The following is a 20,343-nucleotide window of genomic DNA, read 5'->3' as shown; positions in this document are numbered from 1 at the left end:
GTTCATCTTTTCAAGATAGATTATTTCTAGTGACTGATAAGGGTGGAAAACCAGAGAGAGAAAAAGTCAGTTTTTACATACGTCTTAGGCCACACAAAGTGGTGGTGAGGGACAGCCATTGTGTAGCAGCACAACACAGTGAATGCTTCGCATAAAAACACTTTATGTTTCTTGAGTTTACTATTCCCATGCAAGCCCAGAGGTCCCTGACAGGTGATCTGTGATTATTTTTCCAGAGATGTAAATTTAAATCGTGGGCTCTGTGAAACTGGTAAGAAAAAAACAAGTAATTTACTAGTAGGTCCACCATGCCACTCCCTGAGCATATGCTCGACAGTATGTGTTTAACAGGGCAAAAGAATGCATATATGTGCATTTATAAACAGAGGCTACCAAATATATTTAAAAATAGATTTATCTGACTAATGTTTATTAAGATCCTAGGATGAGCTAAAAAAGGTAGTTTTGCTATCATGCTGACATGATCTCTGGCATTCTATTGCTAATAAGAACTGATATTTACTCAATGTTTACCATATGCCAGGCAACATTCTAAATATTTTCTTTAAAATAATTAATTTTATCCCCATAACAATGCAATAAGGCAGGTGGCCATTATCATCTCTATTTTAAAAATAAGAAAATTGAGGCCTGGAATCAGTAATTTGCCCCCAAATCATTCATCTAGGGATCTATGTAAAAGATAATGTCAAAGAGGTAATGTAGATGAGATAATGAGATGCAAACAACATTGTGGAGACGTTGGCTTTTATCTGTCTCACATGATGTGGATTTTTTTTTTTATTTTTTAACAGAACATCATCCTAGCTGCTTTGCTGAGCAGAGCCTGAACAGAAACAAAGATGGAAAAGGACTTTTGGAGAAACTAAGCAAGAAGTGATGCTAGAATAAAAGAATAAAAGCAGTGAAGTTGGAGAGTAGTCATCAGACTGGGGGCACATTTTAAAGGTAGGCTCAAAGGCTTGTTGACATATTTGATGTGAGGTTTGGAGGAGTAGCAGCAAAGATTGCTCCACGCAGATGAAGTTTAAGCGAACTGGAAGAACGGTGGAAAGAAGGCTAAGTGTTTGATTTTGGACACGATCAAGTTGACATGTCTGCTGGACATCTGAATGATGAGTTGGCATTTAAATCTATGAGCCTGAAGATCCGGAAAGAGGCCTGGAGTATAGATTTAAATTTTGGAATCATCCCCACGTAGATCATGAGACTGGATGACACTTCCAAAGGAGTGGGTTCAGATTTTTTTTAAAAAAAGGTAAATAAAGACCCAGAGACTAAGCTGGTTTTAAAAGTATGAGTTAGTAAGTTTTTGCTTGTTTCGAGAGAAGTATTAGTAATGAAATGATTCAAAAAATTTAAGGGAGAAAAATTGTATTTTTAGGGATATAATGTAATTCGGGGGGGGGGTGGGCTGAGCAACAAATTATCAGGAAATAGGAAGACTAGAAACCCCCAGAGAATCAACAATGAGGTTTAGGATTTTATTTCTATAATTCTGCCAGTTGTATAATAACTCTTCTGGGAGAAAACTGCCAAGATCCTAAAATATGACTGGCCCAGCTTATCCCAAGTATGTATCCCTTCTCCAATCAACAGTAGCCAAGGTCATGTTGTACAAGCATGGTTATAAGGTAAATGCTGTCAGTCTCCAGAGAAGGAGAATTATAAACTTGGTAAAAAAAAATTTTATAACCTCCTAATTATCTATAGTGACATGCCAATAACACTATGGAAAATTTTAGCCCCTTAAGTACATTATTTTATTAAGATATGTAGCTTATTGGATTCTCTTTCACTTAGATCTATCATTAAATATATGAATCCCTTAGTTTTCTCAATTTCAAAGACAAAGAGATTCTTGACTACCCAAACCCATTACAAATGAATAGGCAATGTGAAAAAGAGGAAAATACTAGTCTAGGAATCAAAAGCTTGAATTTTATTCCCGTTCTGTCACTAACCAACCATGAGACACTTCTCAAAATATTTAACACTTTATGTCTCAGTTTTCTCATCTCTATGGACAATATTGAACTTCTTCAAAAATGGTGAATTTGATGCCAACTCCAGGTGATTTTATGTTGGGAAGAGCTCCGAGGTCATACATAAGACTGGCTGGAAAGAACATGAACTTGATCAGTTAATGAGAACTGCTGTGCATGTTGGAGTGATTGCACCTGACCTGGCAAGGTAGTTTGGCAGGGACTTGCCACGCAGGAACTAGATAGTTTCCTCACTCAAAATGCATTTATTGAGTATATGCCAATGCCTAGCACTGCATCGGGCAAGGAGGGAGATAAAGATAGATAATTAAGGTACGGTCCCCTATACAGCTAAAACTCAATTTTTAGCAAGTGTGGGAAAAGTTTCTAAAGTTTATTCAAGCTCTAACACTGTATGGATTTGTGATTTCTCTGCAGGTAAAAAATGTGGATATTGCAGAGAAACTCTTTATCTCCTTACTTACTGACATTAACACTATCTCCATTATACCCAGGGTTAACTACATAGAGATGGACAGCCTCATGGCTGGAGAGTGGGCTTTGTGAGCAGGAATGACAAGCAAAATCATACTGCAAAACTATTCAAGTAAAAACAGCATTGCTTCCACAGACAGCCTCATGGGGCAGACCTCAGCTCTGACTGCTCATACCACCAGCGCAGGGACTCTACAACTGCTGTCTCTCTACACTGGACGTGGCTGCCACCGAACCAGGCACTTTAGAATGGATGTTGCACAATTCCTGTTCCTGCACCGCTAGTTTCTTATTTAAAGTTTGAAGGGGGCCTCTCTAAGGGTGGCTGGGGGAATCATAAATAGTCTTTGCATTAGCTGCAAGGAGAATGGTATCTTGTTTCCATAGTGGGCTCTGATTACGCGGGAGAATCCTCAAACTTCCCTACTCCTTCCTCCTTCTCAATCTATATTTCCTGTGTGGTGCTGTACTCTCTGATATTGATATACATATATGTATTCAATTAAAGTGGTATTGTTTAAACACCAATTTTCTGTAAAATTAGTTAGAAAAGTCAGGATCCAAATCTGATTTCTTAGATATAAAAAAATAATAATTAGTCTGTAAGTGTGTACATAATGCCCACACCCTGATGTACAGCAACTTCACCAGGAAAAGATACTACCTTGTAAGATCTCTTGGCAGTCATCCAGCTAGACTTACAGTAATACGTCTGCATCATCACATGCTGGAGAACATTTTTCCTTTCTCAGAGTTCAAAACTAGACAGATGTCAGTGTTGTTGAGTAAAACTAGCTAGAGCCATTGACATACTTGCTATCTCACAAACTATAAACACTTGATCAGTTTGCTTACCAGAAAACTTACCTGTAGGCCATGAGAAGCACTTTATTCCTTCCTGAATAGCATGATATAGGTTCCCCTACATGGTCTCTATTCCACTTATCTCTGCCAAGTTGCCCAATGCATGTTTTCTCTGCTTCCAACTTAGTCGGCAGGTAATTTCTAACACATTGTTTCAAGCATACCCATCTCTTATGAAACTTTCCTGTGGCCCTCCCTCTCACCCAGTGAATTAGGAAAAACCTCCAGACTGGTATGTAAGGCCTTTTATAATCTGGCCCCAAACATCATCTCAAAAAAATACCTCCCTCCATTTTACCCCGAACTCTTCCTCCTGCATGTCTTCCCCATTCTTCTCTTACCTGAACACCCTCTCCACTTCCGTTTAACCCTCAGTCATTCTGCCTTCTACATGAACCTTTTAAAGAAACCCTACGCTTTCGAGTAGCCTTACTTTCTTCCACTTTCACATCACCATAGACATGTGTACTTTTTAAAAATGTTCTGATTTACATATATAAATGTGTACATTGTAGGGATTCAGCTTAGTGAGTTTTGACCCAGGGAACTGCCACCCTAACTGAGGGATAGATTGGTCCTACCATACCAGGAAATATCGTCATGCCCCTTTCCAGCAAGTCCCTCTGCCTCAGAGGCAGCCACTGTTACGAATTCTATAGTAATGGTTTTGTCTGCTATAAAACGTCATATAAATGAAATCATATAGTATGTACTCTGTTGTGCCCGGTTTCTTTTGCTCAGCATGATATTTTGAGATTCTTTTATGTGATTACTGGATGTAACAACAGTTTGTTTCTTTTTATGGCTGTCGTATCCCATTGTGTGAGTGTAACACAATATGTTCATTCTTTTTGTAATCCCAAGGTTTCATGTATTTATTTATTTGTCCACTACCTCAATCTATAAAAAAATGAGTCATGCGTGACATTATTTATTTTCTTGTGAACCACTACAATGAATTGTCTTATTTCCTTCCTGTATTGTATTCTCTTTAAAAATAAGCAAGTAAGAAAAAAAAAAAAAAAGACATTTATTTCATTCCTGCTATATTCTAGGTGCTGTGATAGGGTACCTCATTTAATCCTTACCACAACCCTATGAGGTAGACATTATCATATTTTACATATAAGAAAATTGAGAATCTAAGGCATTAAGTATCCTGCCTTGGGTTAGACATTAAGTGGAGGAAGCAGAATTTGGATACTCTTGTCACGCTTTGAACCAGGGGTGGGTAACGTCCAGCCTTAGGGCCACATAAAGCCTGCGAAATCAATACCAGCTAACATCACACCCCTCACCAAATTAGACCGACCAAATATAGCAGGCTAATTTTTCAGTTGAAAATTTTATATGACCCAAGAATGATGTTATAAATATCCAAATGGCTCTTGGCAAAAAAACGATTCCCCACCCCTGCTTGAACCCTGCAAAAATCCTGCTATTGCACCTAGTACATAACTATTCATTGAATTGAGGATATATCCTATATTTTGTAAATGTCCTTGAAAAGATCCAGTAAGATGTGTTACAGAAGGCAAATAATAAGTAAGACAAAAACACACTGCAAACACGTGAAAAAGTGCCTCACTAACCAGCAATACTCATCTGGATAGCGAGCTACAGAGTGACGGTCATCAGCTCTCCCAGAAATTCAGTAGATGCTGGTTCTTCTTCCCATGATATCCTTGGATGCTACTACTGATGTGATTGTTATTATAGCTATTTCTAAAATAGATTCCATCTACTGAACCTTCCATAATTTCAAGTCCTTCTTCAGTGCCATCTTTTTGAGACACTTCTGTTGAACACAGTAGAAATATTATGAATTGTGGACATTTTGCATAGATTTCATTTGCATCCACTTATTATCTCTGTGAGTTTGGATAAATCACCTAACCACTCTAAAACTAATGTCCTTATTTTATTTTATTTTATTTATTTATTTATTTATTTATAAATATGTTTTGTTGATTTTTTAGAGGATGGGAGAGAGACATAGAAATATCGACGTGGGAGAGAGACATCGATCAACTGCCTCCTGCATGCCCCCTCACAGGGGATCCAGCCTTCATGTGCCCTGATTGGGAATCAAACTAGGACCTCTGGGTCCATGGGAGGATGTTGAATCCACTGAGTCACAGCAGTCCAGCTAATGTCCTTATTTTTTAAATGAAATATTTATTCCTTGGTATTGTGGAAAGAATTTGTGCAAATTTGTGTGTTATGCCTAACACATGTCAATAAATATTTTCTATGATTAATATTGTGATCTAAAAAAAACAACATTCTCTGCTGGCCAGTGTGGCTCAGTGGACTGAGTGTCATCCCATGGACTGAGAAGTCTTGGTTCGATTCCCAGTCAGGGCACATGCCCAGGTTGTGGGCTCGATCCCTGGTGGGGGGCATACAGGGGGTGACTGATCAATGTTTCTCTCTCACTCTAAAAAAATCTATAAAAACCTATTTAAAAATAAATAAAAAACAAAAAGCCAATGCTCTCTATTATTCTAATCATCCTTGCCTTGTAAATATCATCTGGATTCTCTGTTTACAAAGAAAAATCAACTCACCAATGAGCACACAGGAAAAAAATTATACATAAGCCTTGAAGACATACCAGCCATAGACCTGCAGAGGGGACGGCCTAGGACATGGTTAGAAGAAATGACAATGCAAGAGAGAATTTTGGAGTCGTTAAGTGTGTGGACTGTGGAGTCACCGTCTGTATTAAAACCCCGGCTCCCATGGCACTAGTTGTGTGATCAGGACCAAGCCACTTACGCCCTCTGTGTTTATCATCCAAATCTATGAAACAGGTGGATAATAATAAAATCTCCTTGTAGGGTTGAGAATGGAATGAAATCATGTTTGTAACATATCTAGTATATTGCCTGCACATTCTGAATTCTCAATAATTACTTTAAATTTTTATAATAATAATAATATTGTTGTCAGTACAGTTTGCTTATGAGTGAGGTTGAGATTGAGCAAACAGTTAAAATAATAACTGGGAAAGCATCCGTATGGTTTTCCCTGGGGAATCTGCATTTCTCACCCAAGAGCTAATCTCTCCTGCCAGAAATGCACAGGGCAAATGAATGAGCTCTCCTGATAATAAGAAAAATGGTTTTCTGCAGGGAGATGAGGTGACATACCTCTTGGAAAATTACAGTGCTGCAGTTGTGTAGGGAGAAACAAAGAGTAGGGAGCTGCCTGGTTATATAGGGTGGAAAACAAGGATACTACCACAACCAGGCACCGAGTAAACATGTGCAAGATATGAGTGTCTGCAATTAGCTAGAACCTCTAAGGAACTCACAAAATGAGTCATGAACATTAGAAATAGAAGCCAGGGGAAAGAGAAGACTATTATCAGAGGCTCCCGATTCCCTGGAGAATCAAGCTTGGATCACTTGCCCTGAAGCCTTGAGCAGACAGAACCTGAACTCCACCTGTCTGATATACATGGAATTAACTGTAAGCAAGGACCTGATTTAATGATTAATAAAACCTATCATTGGGTTACACATGCGGTAAAAATTTTTCCTCAATTGACTTCTGTAAATCTAAATTCAAATGACAAATCACAGCAAATACCACAGGAAACAGTGATGAGGCCCTGCCAGGATTCTAGAAAGTAAGATAACATCTCGGACGCAGGTGGTAAAGATTCAGAGAAATGGACTACCTGAGGTTATTCTTTGGAAACAGAATTTGTTGACAGATGACATGTAGGTGTGCTACAAAGAAAAAAACCAACAAGATTATTTTGTTTGGGACTTGAATAACTAGGTGTTACCACCTGCTAAAATGGAGAAGAAAGGAGGAGAAACGGGTTTACGTGGAGAGGAAAATAAAAGAGTTTGTTTTAGCCATCCCAGTGCCGATACCAAGCTGTAAATATTTGCAACCAAGTAGACAAGCCAGAACAGGAAACGTTTACATTGGGAAGTCACCCACTCACTGAATGATAGTGAAAACCACAAAGAGAGATGAGATAACCTAAGAAAAATTGCAACTGAGGCAAAGTAGGAGAGCCTAGTGCTAAGCCAAGAGGAAAACCAACTGTTAAAGGGTGAACAGAAGAGGATATTGCAAAGGATTCAGAGAAGGTGCCCTCCAAAAGGTGCCTGGAAAACCAGGGAGTTGTGGTATCACAGTGATAAGAGAAAAACACAGTGTTGGAAAAAGAATGGTGTGGATGCTGAGTCGAAACACACGGAGGAATCCTGTAAAGCAGCAGAAAAATGGCATTGAATCTGGCTATGTGGTTGCTGGCTCTTCAAAGAGGAGTCAGCAGGGAGCGGACAGGGAAGAGGTAGCGAATGAAGCCCAACCAGAGCGCTCTGAGAAGAACACGGGACATGAGGAAGTAGAGAGATGCGTAACCTGTAAGTTCTGCTGTGAAGAACAGAGAAATGGAATCAGATCTCGCAGGAGACTGGTGAAAAGCGTTTCTTGGTTTGTGTGGATGTTAGTTGAAACAGGAGAGAAATCCTATTCCTGCCTACTATTTCTTTTGTGATTACGATGTGCGAGCTTCTCTTCTAAATGCCTTTCCTGATTTTATTTGCAATCCTCACAAAATCCCTATGAGGTAAATGCTGTTACAATCCCCAATTTATAGATGAGGGGAGACAGGGAAGGGTGGAGTTACGTGCTTCACCTGGTGATCGCGGGAGCCCGTGTTTAAACCCAGGCAGCCTGACTAAAGAGCTCAGAATTTTAACCTCTCCTGTGCATTGTCCATCATTCTACTCGTCTGCTGTAATACAGGTATTAGTATGCTGGTGATATCAGCCAGTTGCCAGAGAAAGAGAGGAACACGTCAGAAACAAAGTCCTCAAGAAGGCAAGGTTGAAGGACATACAAAGCAGAATGGTGTAGAAAAGGACGGGGACTCCTCGCCCCAAGGGAAGGGGAGAGCTTGGGTCTGGATGTAGACAGTTTGGTGGAGGGAACAGAAAAGCATTATCAGATGCATCTTTCCATCTCACTAAACCATAAAGTGAGATCGTCTAGAATCTAGACTCTAGATCTTTCCCACCAAACTGTGAAGAGAAAGGGGTGCTGGTGTTTTGAGATTAGAGGAGAAATAAAAAACAAAAATGAAGAGTATCCCAGAGAGCATAGGCAAGGAAGCAGAGCAGGGTCAGCGGGCAGGGCTGAGTGCCCCTTTGAGACGGATGATCCTGGATTTCAAGTCAACCCGCATGGTTGTGTGTTTTTCTCCAGACCAATTTTTTCTGCTTGGAAAAAGACAAAAATAATTGGGTTTATCTGAGTAAGGCTTAATCAGGCATGGAAGATAGAGAAATCGAAGAGTACATACATTAAGAGTGTTAAGTTCTCTAGGGGCAGATGCTGACATGAAGTGTGTGGTGAAAGATGCTTATTAGGAATCAGCCTAATGAAAGGAAGAGGGAGGATGCAGGATTCAGCAGACAGAGGAGTTCCTCTGAAGTGTAGAAATAAGAAATTTGGTGAACCTGGTGGGGAGCCCTGGAGCCAATATTTGCCACTGGGGTTTTTCCATGGCATCACATCAGGCAGAGATGGCTAGCTATCCTGGATACACTTGCCTTGCTCAGTCAATAGAGAAGGATTACCCAGGCAGGGGTGATATTTTGGGCAAGGTGATTCTGCAGTGGAGCCGACTTTAAAGGAGCTGAAAGCAGAAGCTGATTTTTTAAAATTAATTAATTTATTTTTGTTACAGATATTTCTCCTTTTCCTCCCACTGATTCCCCCCTCCCCCACCCTCCCCGCCCTGTCCCCAGCCTTATTGTCCATGTCCATTGTTCATGCATACATGCATACAAGTTCTGTGGTTTATCTCTCCCCTACCAACCCCTCTTCTGGGCATTGTCACTCTGTACCCCACTTCCACGTCTCTGGGACTACCCTATTCCTCAGACTGTTATGTTCATTATAGTCCACAAATAAATGAATCATATAATACTTGTCTTTCTTTGTTTGGCTTGTTTCACTTAGGATGATACTTTCCAGGTCCCTCCATGTCATCTCAAAGGATAAGAGATCTTTCTTTCTTACAGCTGCATAGTACTCCATTGTGTATATGTACCACAGCTTTTTTATCTATTCGTCTACTGATGGACATTTGGGCTGTTGCCAGATCTTAGCTATTGTAAATAGTGCTGCTACAGGGTGGCATGCCCTCCAGTGGTCAGCAAGTCCTTCCAATTAGGGGGATCTCGACAGGTCACCTCTGAGTCTATCACAGAGCACAGGGGTAAGAGATAGAGTCGCTACAATAATAGACTAAAGGATCCAAGGCTGGTCAGGAGAGAGGGACAGCTATGAGAGAACAAATCTTTTTTCATATTATACAGAGTTTGGTGTGGGAGGGATGGTGTAAAGGTATCAAATAGGGCTGAGCAACCCCTACTGAAACAGATGAAGCCCATCCTCAACACTTGTTTGAAAATAATGTCTGAGAATCTGCAACCCTGAGGCAGTCTTAGACCCTCAGATGCACCTTTGCATATTATAACCTTCCCATTTGGTTTGTTATCCAAACCCCTACAGAAATATTCTGAACATTGGGATGTCCCCTATGAGAAGGGAAGGCACTTTACCAAAAGAGGTGAGAGCTATTTGAGTTGAAGAAAAATGTCACTTGCCTGGATGACTTACATGTGATCCTGGAAAAAATTAAGGAGACAAATGAGTTAACCTCCTACCTATCTTTCTCTCTGGTGATGTTTTGACTGCACTTGATGTTTATGACCGTACACAAGTTTAAGGGAGTCGGAGAAAGCATTATGTTTCAAGATGATTTTATTATAAATTTACGCTCACACTTAGAGGGCAGAGTAAATCAGAAAATAATATCAAGAAAGTCTTTTACTTTCCTGTCACAGTATGGTGCATGATAAACTATGCAAAATATATGCCCTCCTCCTTACAAGGATATCAGTCCCCTTGAAAGAGATTCCTGGTTAGAATCCCATCACATAATGTAATTTCTGCCAACTCTTCCCTCCACCTCAATGCAAACATTGTAACTATGCCATCTATCAACAAGAGGTAAAATAGGCTATGGTGCCCTTTTTATTTGGGGGAAATTATATGGCTTAAAGCAATAGGTTTGGATCTAACAAAAGACTGTTTCATCTTTGCGGTAGTTTTGCACTCAGGAAAAAAAAAGAATTATTGTAATGACAAATTTAACAACCCAGGCTATTAGCAGCTAAGTTTAAACTAAGGCTTTACCCTAGTTACTATGTTTAGGCTTGAAAATGAAAATATTATTTCAAGATGGAATAGAAATGCTCACCAGGCTTCTCACATGGGAAAAAAAAACAGTTGCTGAAAAGAGTCAGAATTGATTATGAACCCAGTGCAATTATTTTATCGAAAACATTGGTTAGAGGAGTATTTTTCTAAAGATAGAGACCAAATAGGCTGAATCTACTTCAAATGAGATTTCTCCTCCCCCCATGCAGACTCCAACAACCCCTAACACACACACAACCAAATGGAAGAAATTTAATATTCTTAATCAATCCATCACTGACAAGTATCTATCACTGAACACCTGCTCACTGCTCAGCAAAAGGAAGCATGCTGAAGTAGAAATTGGGACTACTCCTGTTACTGTCACATTCGTGACCTTGAAGAAGCCACATCTGAATCTCTTTCCTCGCCTGTATGCCACAGCCCCTTCAGATGTATATTTTACAATACTCCCATTCAGATGGAACAGTCATCTCTGATATTTCTGCATGTGAGCCTAAAAGCTGTATACGCTTTGCACAATGAGCAAAGGGTCTAATTCAGCCAAGGTGGAAGAAAATCAGGCAGATACAGAAACCACAATGTGGGGTGTTTGCTTGGTGCCAGACATGATCCAAGGCACTTGACAAACCTCGGGGCTCCGTTTTCCTTCTCCAAAGCCCCATGAGATTGTATTCACAATCAGGTGGACCAAAGAGAAAGGCCAGATTGTCGAAACACTGAACACGGACTCGTCCTGGAGCGCTGGAACCCCGGACAGGGCCACACTGACATGATGATTCAAAGCCTCCCCTTATGTTCTTTGTCACGCACACCAAACTTCCCCCTCCTCACAGAGTAAATTAAACCATGAGAAATTCATTTCTTTCTGTTTTCGTCTTTCCAGATATCTCCTTTAGTAATGAGACATTTCAAAATTTTAAATGTAGCATATATTTGAGTCAGCCTGAGTTGGAATTCCAACTCTGTGATAATTCATTTAAGAAATCTGAGCCCTCGTGTCCTAGCTGTGAAATGAAGAGAGCAACGCTGTCTTATCCTTCTGTGAGAATTTAATGAGCTCATGCGTGTGAAGGATTTTCTTCTCTTCTCTCTTTCCGATGGGCCAGCTCTCTAACAGTAACTCTCTAATGTGAAATAATTGTATTGACAATAGGGGACGATGGTACAAGGACACATTTCCAGTCCCTGAGGACATAAGACAGGGGTTATAGAGAAAGCAGTCATGTAAACATGAGCTCTCACTTGTGACAGTGTCCTCACCTGTATGAGAAAGGGATGCTCGCCCAGTTCATGTACATGCCTGCATCTCCCAGCCTCCTGCGGTCAGGCCGATGCCTTGCCCACACTTGTCCTAACTTGTAGCCCTTGTAGTTAGGTCCATTCTGACCGCCAGGCCAAAAACAGAAGTGACTTTGCCACTTTGGTCCAGGGCATGTAGAAGTACACGGGAGTTTTCCACACTTTCTCTTTCCTGATCAAGGCAGCCAGCTATAAATTTGGCGCCCACCTAAGATAGCAGAGCTTCTTGCAGCCTCGGTCCCTGAGTGACTGGCCGTGCAAAGGAAAGTCGCCCACCAACAACATCAGACATGCAAGGTGCCATGACTTGCTCCATCCTGACTGATATTCTGATACAACAGCAGAAACCTGTACAGGATAAAGAGGGGCCGAGATGAGGCTAATCTGCCTGGATTGTCTAATTCCACCTGGAGTGTCATCCAAGAAGGTACTCTTGTTTCTGTTTTTGAAAGATATAATAGTATGTTCATCAGGGAGTCCTGGGGACAAGGGACAAGGGACTGTCATTCTAAGCAGAGGCAACAGCCCAAGGAAAGGCAGACTATGGATCTGTATGGCACAGAGAATTGCAAATAGTAGTTAAATCTGGAGTATGGTTAAGTCTGTGGTGTAGCCCTGTGGTGGGGGAGCCCCAGTGAGAAATTACATCTCACAGATGTGTGCATTTCCAATCTCCTTGAACGTAGAGGAGAGAGGGAGGAAAAACAGACAGAGATGGAATCCCAATGAAAACATTCTATATCTATGTTATAATTTTGCCTCAGGTTGGCCCTATTAAGAAGAGGAAGAAAAAGTTCAGTTTCATCACTGGTATTTATTTTTGCTGATCCCATGTGAACTCACAACACCCATGTGCTCCCACTCCATGCTGAAGCTGCCCATGGTCCAAGATGGCCTCCTAGTATGAAGTGTCCACATTCCACCCAGGGCTCGCTGAGCCCATAAAACTCATTTAATGTAGGAGCGTAATTACATGGAGATAGATCAAGGGCCTCGGAGGTGAAAGGCTAACTAGGGCATTAAATCTTGAACCACTTAACAGCTGCCCCATCAATTGGCAGAACTTTATTTTAAAATAGTGTTTGAAATATATTTAAACTGAAATAAATAAAACATATTTTCCTGTAAGTGATGCCAAGTCCTGCCAATTAAACTCGGATCTATTTAAAAAAAAAAAAAAAAAGCTTTCGCTCTCCACAAATGCTGGCTGCTTTTTCCCACTAAAAGCAATTCTGAGCATTCATGCTCCCACTTTTTCCCTGTATCATTATGCCGTGTTCCTCTTGTTAATATTTAAAGCTTCTGAAACTGTTTTCCCATATGCTTTTGAACTAGAATGCAAAACTTAAGTTTTCCATTTTTATGAAGGCTTGTAAAAAAAATAATCTCATGTGCTGCTTATTAAGGGAAGGCATCACTAATATCCACAGGCATAAAGTCTTTATTAAATAACAAGAAGAAAAAGGAAGACTCGGTAGCAAGCCATTTATCTTTATCATACTGTACTAGTCACCATTAATAATGATATGATAATTATTAATTGTTATTATTAGTAATTGATTAATAATGATACAAGAATCATAATTTTTGAATGTAAACCAGGTGCTTTTTTAAACCCTTTACATATACATACTATTTTATTGTATTCCCACAACTACTACACAACTATTTTTCACATGAAGACACTGAGTATCAGTGATTAAAGAAACTTGCCCAAGATTTCAGAACTTTAACACCTGGCCCAGAATTTGTACGCACATCTGTCTGGTATCAATTGAAATTATGATGCTATTCAGCCTGTAAATTTTATAGTTGGTTTAGTTAACCAGATATGATATATTTGAAACCACAAAACATATATAGTGTATTAGTTCAGCTGTCATAGATTCAATGAAAAGATGACTATTCTATTATCTGAATCATGAATCCTCGTTTATGGGGTGAAATCATAATGTAATAAAATCAGAAGAACTCTCTTCTCTGAGTAGAGAAGACAGATCCACACGGGAGATTTCCAGGGCACTGAAAACAGAACACTGACGAAAACGCATTTTCTCTATTATGATAAAATTCTAAAGATTTAGGACATCAGGCATATTACCGTAATTTTGCTTCTTAGAATACTATGGAATGATTTCTCCCCAGATGTTTTTCAAACAACAGTTTTACATGTTCTTGGCTACAGCTTGTTACCAAGGGCCAGAGTGTGGTGCTGGACCAATAGCACCCTTTCCTGAGCTAATGCAAAGGGAAATCAAATCTTTTCACCTCTTTGAGGTGCCAACCCTTCTGTTCCTTTTTCTTGTCCCTTAAATTATTACCAACTCTTGTTGTTCATCTTTCAAAAGTGCTTTTGTGGGCCTTACACCTCGTACTCATCTCTCCCCCATGTCCTTAATCCCAGCAACTTCAGCTGATCCTAAAAATCTGACTGGTTAATATACCCAGACTGTTAATATAGTTCTAATATTCAGATACGTGGTCACTCATGACCAATCAATTTTCTTTCAGCTCTTGTTCCTTTAGTTTGAAGCTGATGAGTTAAAAATGCATTGCATGTGAATTCTGGAGACAGTGACCTCCTTCGGTGAGGTGTAACAAATTGTCCCTATAGGCTTGTTTTTAGTAATGCTCCCAATTCTCTTCCTTGAGCCCACTCCCTACTCCCCCAATTTTTGCCAGGACCTTTGCATTTTCTTATCATTCTTCTGAGTTATCGGATTCATACCCAAGAACCATCTCTGAAATCTGTATTTCCTGTGCAGCTCTCACGAATGTCGTATCTGTAGGTACATACAGAGCATCCTCATCTGATGTGCCACAGCAATTTAAGTCAGCACCATTACAGTCCAATCTATCATTCCCCAAACACCAAGCAGAATGGTCTGCACATCATTATGTTCATGAGCATCATTAAGTCCTCCTTGTTCTCTAAGATTCTTTTTTCCCTATCGTCGATCGACTTTTACATCCTGTCACTTGAACATTTGTATCTATTTCTTCCATCCTATCTCCATTTCTCTCTTGCCACTTGCTATCTTCAGTCTTTCACCATCTCACCTTGAAATTTTTACAAGACACTCAAAAGATTTCTCCCAATACCTATACATCCATTATTCTCGATGCTTTTGAAATATATTTTTCTAAAATAAAAAATATAATTATACCATTTCCCTGCTTAAAATTCTTTTATAGCCTGATACCACACTAAGGGGAGAAGAAGAAAAAACAACACTCAAACACATTAACATAGCACTCAGTGCCCTCCTAAATCTGACCCTTGTCTCTTTCCCTAGCTTCCTATCTGTCCAATCCCCTCCATTCCAGACAGGCTCCTACCACTCTGAACAACTTTCACTCTTCTGAATATGCCATGCTTTCCCTTTACACACAAAATTCCCTTTGTCTCAAAAGCATTTACTCTTTTTTGTTAAGTAAATTCTACTCAAGATAGTCCTCAAGATTTACCTCTGCTATTGCTTCTCCCAGAGAGATTTTTCTATTCTCTGACACCTCTATCAGATTGGTTTATGCCTGTCTCTCTTCTACCATAGCACCCAGTCAAGGTCACAATATTTTGTCCCAAACATTATAATCTTCTGTGCGTGTATCTGAATTTAAATTGTAGAACATTATCTATCGATGCAAATACCATGACTTAAATTGTCTTTAAGTCAAATTTTTACCAATGATAAAAATGATAAAAGGTATTACTGCCTTCTCTCAAATCTAGAGATTATCTGCTGTCAGTTGCTTATCACATAGAAATGGCTTGTGTCTGTTTCAGCCATTCAAAGACGTCCTGCCTTTTCTAGGTTCTATTCTACAGATGCTGTGGTGGTAAGGTGGGTTTTGGTGGGGAAAATGGCTTTCTGACTGTCTAAAAAAAAGTATCTTCTCCCCTCAGAGGAAAAAAAATGAATCTGAGATCTGCTCTTTGGTGTCAGTATTAAGTATCATGTGACTGCTCCTGTTTGGTTACTTACCTCCTGTCCATTATTCAGAGATATTACTACCATTGAAACATGTAATTTATGCTTAGGGAGAAAGGCCTTTTGGTTTGCATATCTTTTACTATGAACTGCCTCAAATTTTTCAAAAGTATCATTGAATTAAAAAAAAAACTAAATAAAATAATAAATTAATATAGGCACTTTATAAATAATAACCCAATAAATTAAGAATCTTGCCCTGCATTTGTTTCAATAGAGTTTTAAAACAATTCTCCTCAATTATCCAATACAAACTAATAGTGTAATAGAGGACTTTAATGCATTTTAATAAGGTGTAGAATCATCTAAGCCTTAGGCATTTAGGTACCCTTCAAATGATGCCGAGAGCATCATTTTTACACTAGAGCACAGCTCAGTCTGTTCGGGCATCATTTGGTTCAGATTAATTTCATCCATGTGATAAAAATCATCTGTAAGTCCTACCTGGGTGGCTCAGTTGGTCAGAATGTCATCCTATACACCAAAAGGTTGTGGGTTTTATCGATGGAGGGTCCTTCATTGGAAGACAACTGATCGATGTTTCTCACATCGATGTTTCTCTGTCTCTCTCCCTCTCTCTCTCCAACCTCTCTCTCCTTACCTCCCTTCTTTCTAAAATCAATTAAATCAATTAAAATAACAGGTGAGGATAAGGAAAGAAATTAATCTTTAATTTTCCTTTTGGAATACACATATTAAAAGATAAGAATATCAGAATTAGGATACATAGTGCATATAACACATTTTTGTTTAAAAAGGATTTTTCCCCTCTAGTGATAGGATGATCTAACATGATTTTATGGTAAATGTTTAAAGTTGTACAAATTTCTACTTATGCTTGAGAACAATAAATTTTCAAGTTCTAGTCATGTCTATTTCCTGTGATCCTAAGAAGAATTCTCATAGGCAGTGAGGGAATCTAAAAATGGTGTTCTTTCATTGTCCAGAGTATGTGGCCACCAACAACCACTGAGAAAACCCAAAACTGAACTGTGATTTAAAAAATATCTCAGTAACTTCTCTTTCAAAACAATTTTTTTTCCTTGTCTGAGCTGTGAGGAAACCAAGCTTCTAACCCTAACATAATCAATTAATGAGCTAGTAATTTCCAAGCCTCTTATTTTTTCTGGTGCTACTATATAGTCAATTGAGGACAAATTCCCTTCCAAAAACACAGGTCACCATAGACTTTATATAGAAGAAAAGAGAAATATTCTCTTTCATAGTCACAAAACAGAATATGTACAGTTTTCTGAAATCCATTGTTAAAACAGTTGAAGTGGACAGAAATAAAAGTATTACCTTGTGCCACTGGGTGTGGTCTTTAGAGTCAATAAAAATGGATTTGTCAGTCTGTTCCATGCTTGGGGAGGGGAGATTAACCGAAGAACGTATATGCATGTATGTATCCCCAAGGACACAGACAGTAGTGCAGTGAAGCCTTTGGGAGTGGGAGAAGGGTGGAGGGGGGCGATGGGGGAAGGGAGGGGGGACATCTGTAACAATTTCAACAATAAAGATACATTCAAAAAAAGAAACATGGATTTGAATCAGGCTTTTGTTACTTACTGCTTTTAAAACCTGAGAAGTCACTTAACTTCTGTGAATTTCACCTCTGAAATGAAGATAACAGCACATTCACATTAAAATGTTTTCTATCTTTCAGGGTTATTAAAAAATATGTATATAAAGCACACAGCACAGGGCCTGGTATGTACCCAATGCCCATTAACTAACGGGTGGCAGCCTTCAAGGACAGTTCTTCCAGGCATTGCTTGGGCTGGGACGTTTCTGTCGGTCTTTCTAGTACTGTCACATACTTTTCCCAATGACCACGGCTGCATCAGCAAAACAGCCAAGGGCATGAACCATTTCTAACATGATTTTTTTCTTCTAAATATGTATGCCTGGGCCACATGAAATAGCTAGAAGTATATAATTCCAGAGTCATTCTTTGTTCCCCCTCCTCCAAGGAATTTAGACAAGAAAGGGATATTAACCATGATTTATACTATATTTGCTCAAAGAATAATATTTTCATGTATATAAATTTTTAGGGCAATCATTAAGTGGAGTGGGTTATATAAAGCTACATTAAAAGGCAAAGTTTATAAAGCCTCCATTGATTTCCTGAGAAACCAAACATCATAACATCATAATTTCATTAAGGATGGAAATAAAACTCCTTGATCCCCCTGGTTCAATGCACACACACACACACACAGAGCAAGAAAGAAATAAGCATTTAAACCAAAAAAACAAGAAGAGAAAAAGAGATAGACAGAAATGTGTTCTATTAATCTTAATAGTGACCTGTACTCTTTGGCCAAAAGAACTCTATCAGTTTTGTAAAAGATCAAAGAAGCTTAGAGTCATTCATTGCACAGTGGTAAGTGCAGGTCATGTCTTAACATTTCACCATATCTTCTCTCTCTCTCTCTCTCTCTCTCTCTCTCTCTCTCTCTCTCATATAGTTACAGGTAAAGACACACCTTTTTACATCCCTTTTAGCCTTCTTCCCTTTCTCCTCAATAATAGCCAATATTCTTCAAATATTAATTTACTCATTCAACAAATATTTAATAAATGCTTACTGGGTGCTAGACACAGTCCCTGTATTTGAAGTACATCAGTGAACTAAAGAGACAAAGATTACTGACCTTCCACAGCTCTACACAGAGCAAGATAAGACAGATTGCAACCAGCAATAAGTACATCTCATATTATGTGAAAGAGTGACCAAGGCTGTGAAAAAATGAAACAGTGGAGCAGAATAAGAGAGTCTGGGAGCTGGTGGGGGTGGGGAGGGCACAGCTGTTAATTGAAAGGTGATATTAGAGCAAAGAGCAAATAATTGAGACAGAAGGAAGTGAGCTTAATGGATAGAGATAGTACTTTCCTGGCAGAGGGGATAGACAAACAGACTGTACGGAGGTTTCCCATTCATGATAGCAACGTAGTAGCCTCCTGAACTCACCTCCTGCCATGGACACACAGAATCCATAGTGACACACAGAGCAGTTTTCCCCGAATGAAATCCAGAAACAAGCTGAGCCACTCCTACACATCAGGTCAACAGCATACCCATATCAAAATGGTAAAGAAATGCTGAGATACTCTCACTGTAAATCCCACCCCCAGCAAAGCACCGCACGATTAGGAGGGAACTCCCAACCCCAGCTTCCCCCTGAGAAACAAAGTGTTTGCATCCCACATCAAGACTCCCACATGCAGGCCCCAGAACACCTAGCTTTGAAAGCCAGCAGGGCTTGTGTCCAGGAGACCCAAAGATGATACAGCAAACAGAGACAGTTAAGGAGCTCACCCGGGCTCACCATAGCTGTACCCCAGAACCCAGCTCAGAAATGGAAGGAAAAAATGCCCATCACAGTCTTTTCCTGAAAGAGGCCTATTACTGCTACCTGAGGGTCAGTCTTCTCATGTAACGTGTGGAGGGGTTGATGGCAATGCCCCTTGGAGGATGGGGAAGCCAGCAAACACCTCTCTGCCTTTTCACTTGAGCCCACTCCAAGTGGCCAGTAACTCCCTGGGAAGGGGCTTGTGTGCATGTCTGCTGCGCCAGCTTCTGTGGCTGCTGGCACAGGGGCTGGTCCCAAACAAAGGGTAAAGGAAGAGATCAAAACAGAAAGAAAATATATATATTGAGACAAATGAAAATGGAAATGCATCTAAAACATAAAATGCAGCGAAAGTATTTCTAAGAGGGAAGTTCATAGTGATAAGTACCTATATTAAGAAAAAGAAAATTCTCAAATAAAAACTCGAACTTTACCCTACAAGGAACTAGATAAAAAAGAACTAAGCCCAAAGTTAGTAAAAAGAAGGAAATAACAATCTTACTGTTTGCAACAACATAGATAGAATTTGAGGGCATTATACTAGTTAAATAAGCCAGGCATAAAAAGATAAATATTGCATGGCATCACTTACATGTGAAATCTAAAAAAAAAAAAAAAAAATTTAAATCAAACTCAGAAACAGACAGTAGAAAAGTGTTTACCGGGGGCTAGGGGTGAAGGACGTAGGAGAGGTTGGTAAAGGTACAAACGTTCAGCTCTGAGATGAATAAGGTCTGAGAATCTAATGTATGATATGAGAACTATAGTTGGTAACAATGTGTGATATAATTGAAATTTGCTAAGAAAGTAGAATAATGTTTGAAAAACAAAAAACAACAACAAAAACAAGGCCAAGTTTTAGCTTGCACGGTCTGAGAACTGCAAGCTGGCGCTACGGCAGAGGAAGAAAAGGCTTTCAGATAGAAAACTAAGTCAGAGAGACGATAGGAATTTAATCACAGGGACCTTCTAATTCACCGCTAGAACTTACTCTTAGAGAAAAGGGGAACCACTGGAAGGTTCTGTGAGGAGATAGGACCTCGTCTGACTTACATTTTAAAAGGA

Source organism: Molossus molossus, unplaced genomic scaffold, assembly GCF_014108415.1.
Source record: "Molossus molossus isolate mMolMol1 unplaced genomic scaffold, mMolMol1.p scaffold_m16_p_13, whole genome shotgun sequence".
Classification (NCBI taxonomy): domain Eukaryota; kingdom Metazoa; phylum Chordata; class Mammalia; order Chiroptera; family Molossidae; genus Molossus; species Molossus molossus.
This window is presented reverse-complemented; position numbering follows the sequence as displayed.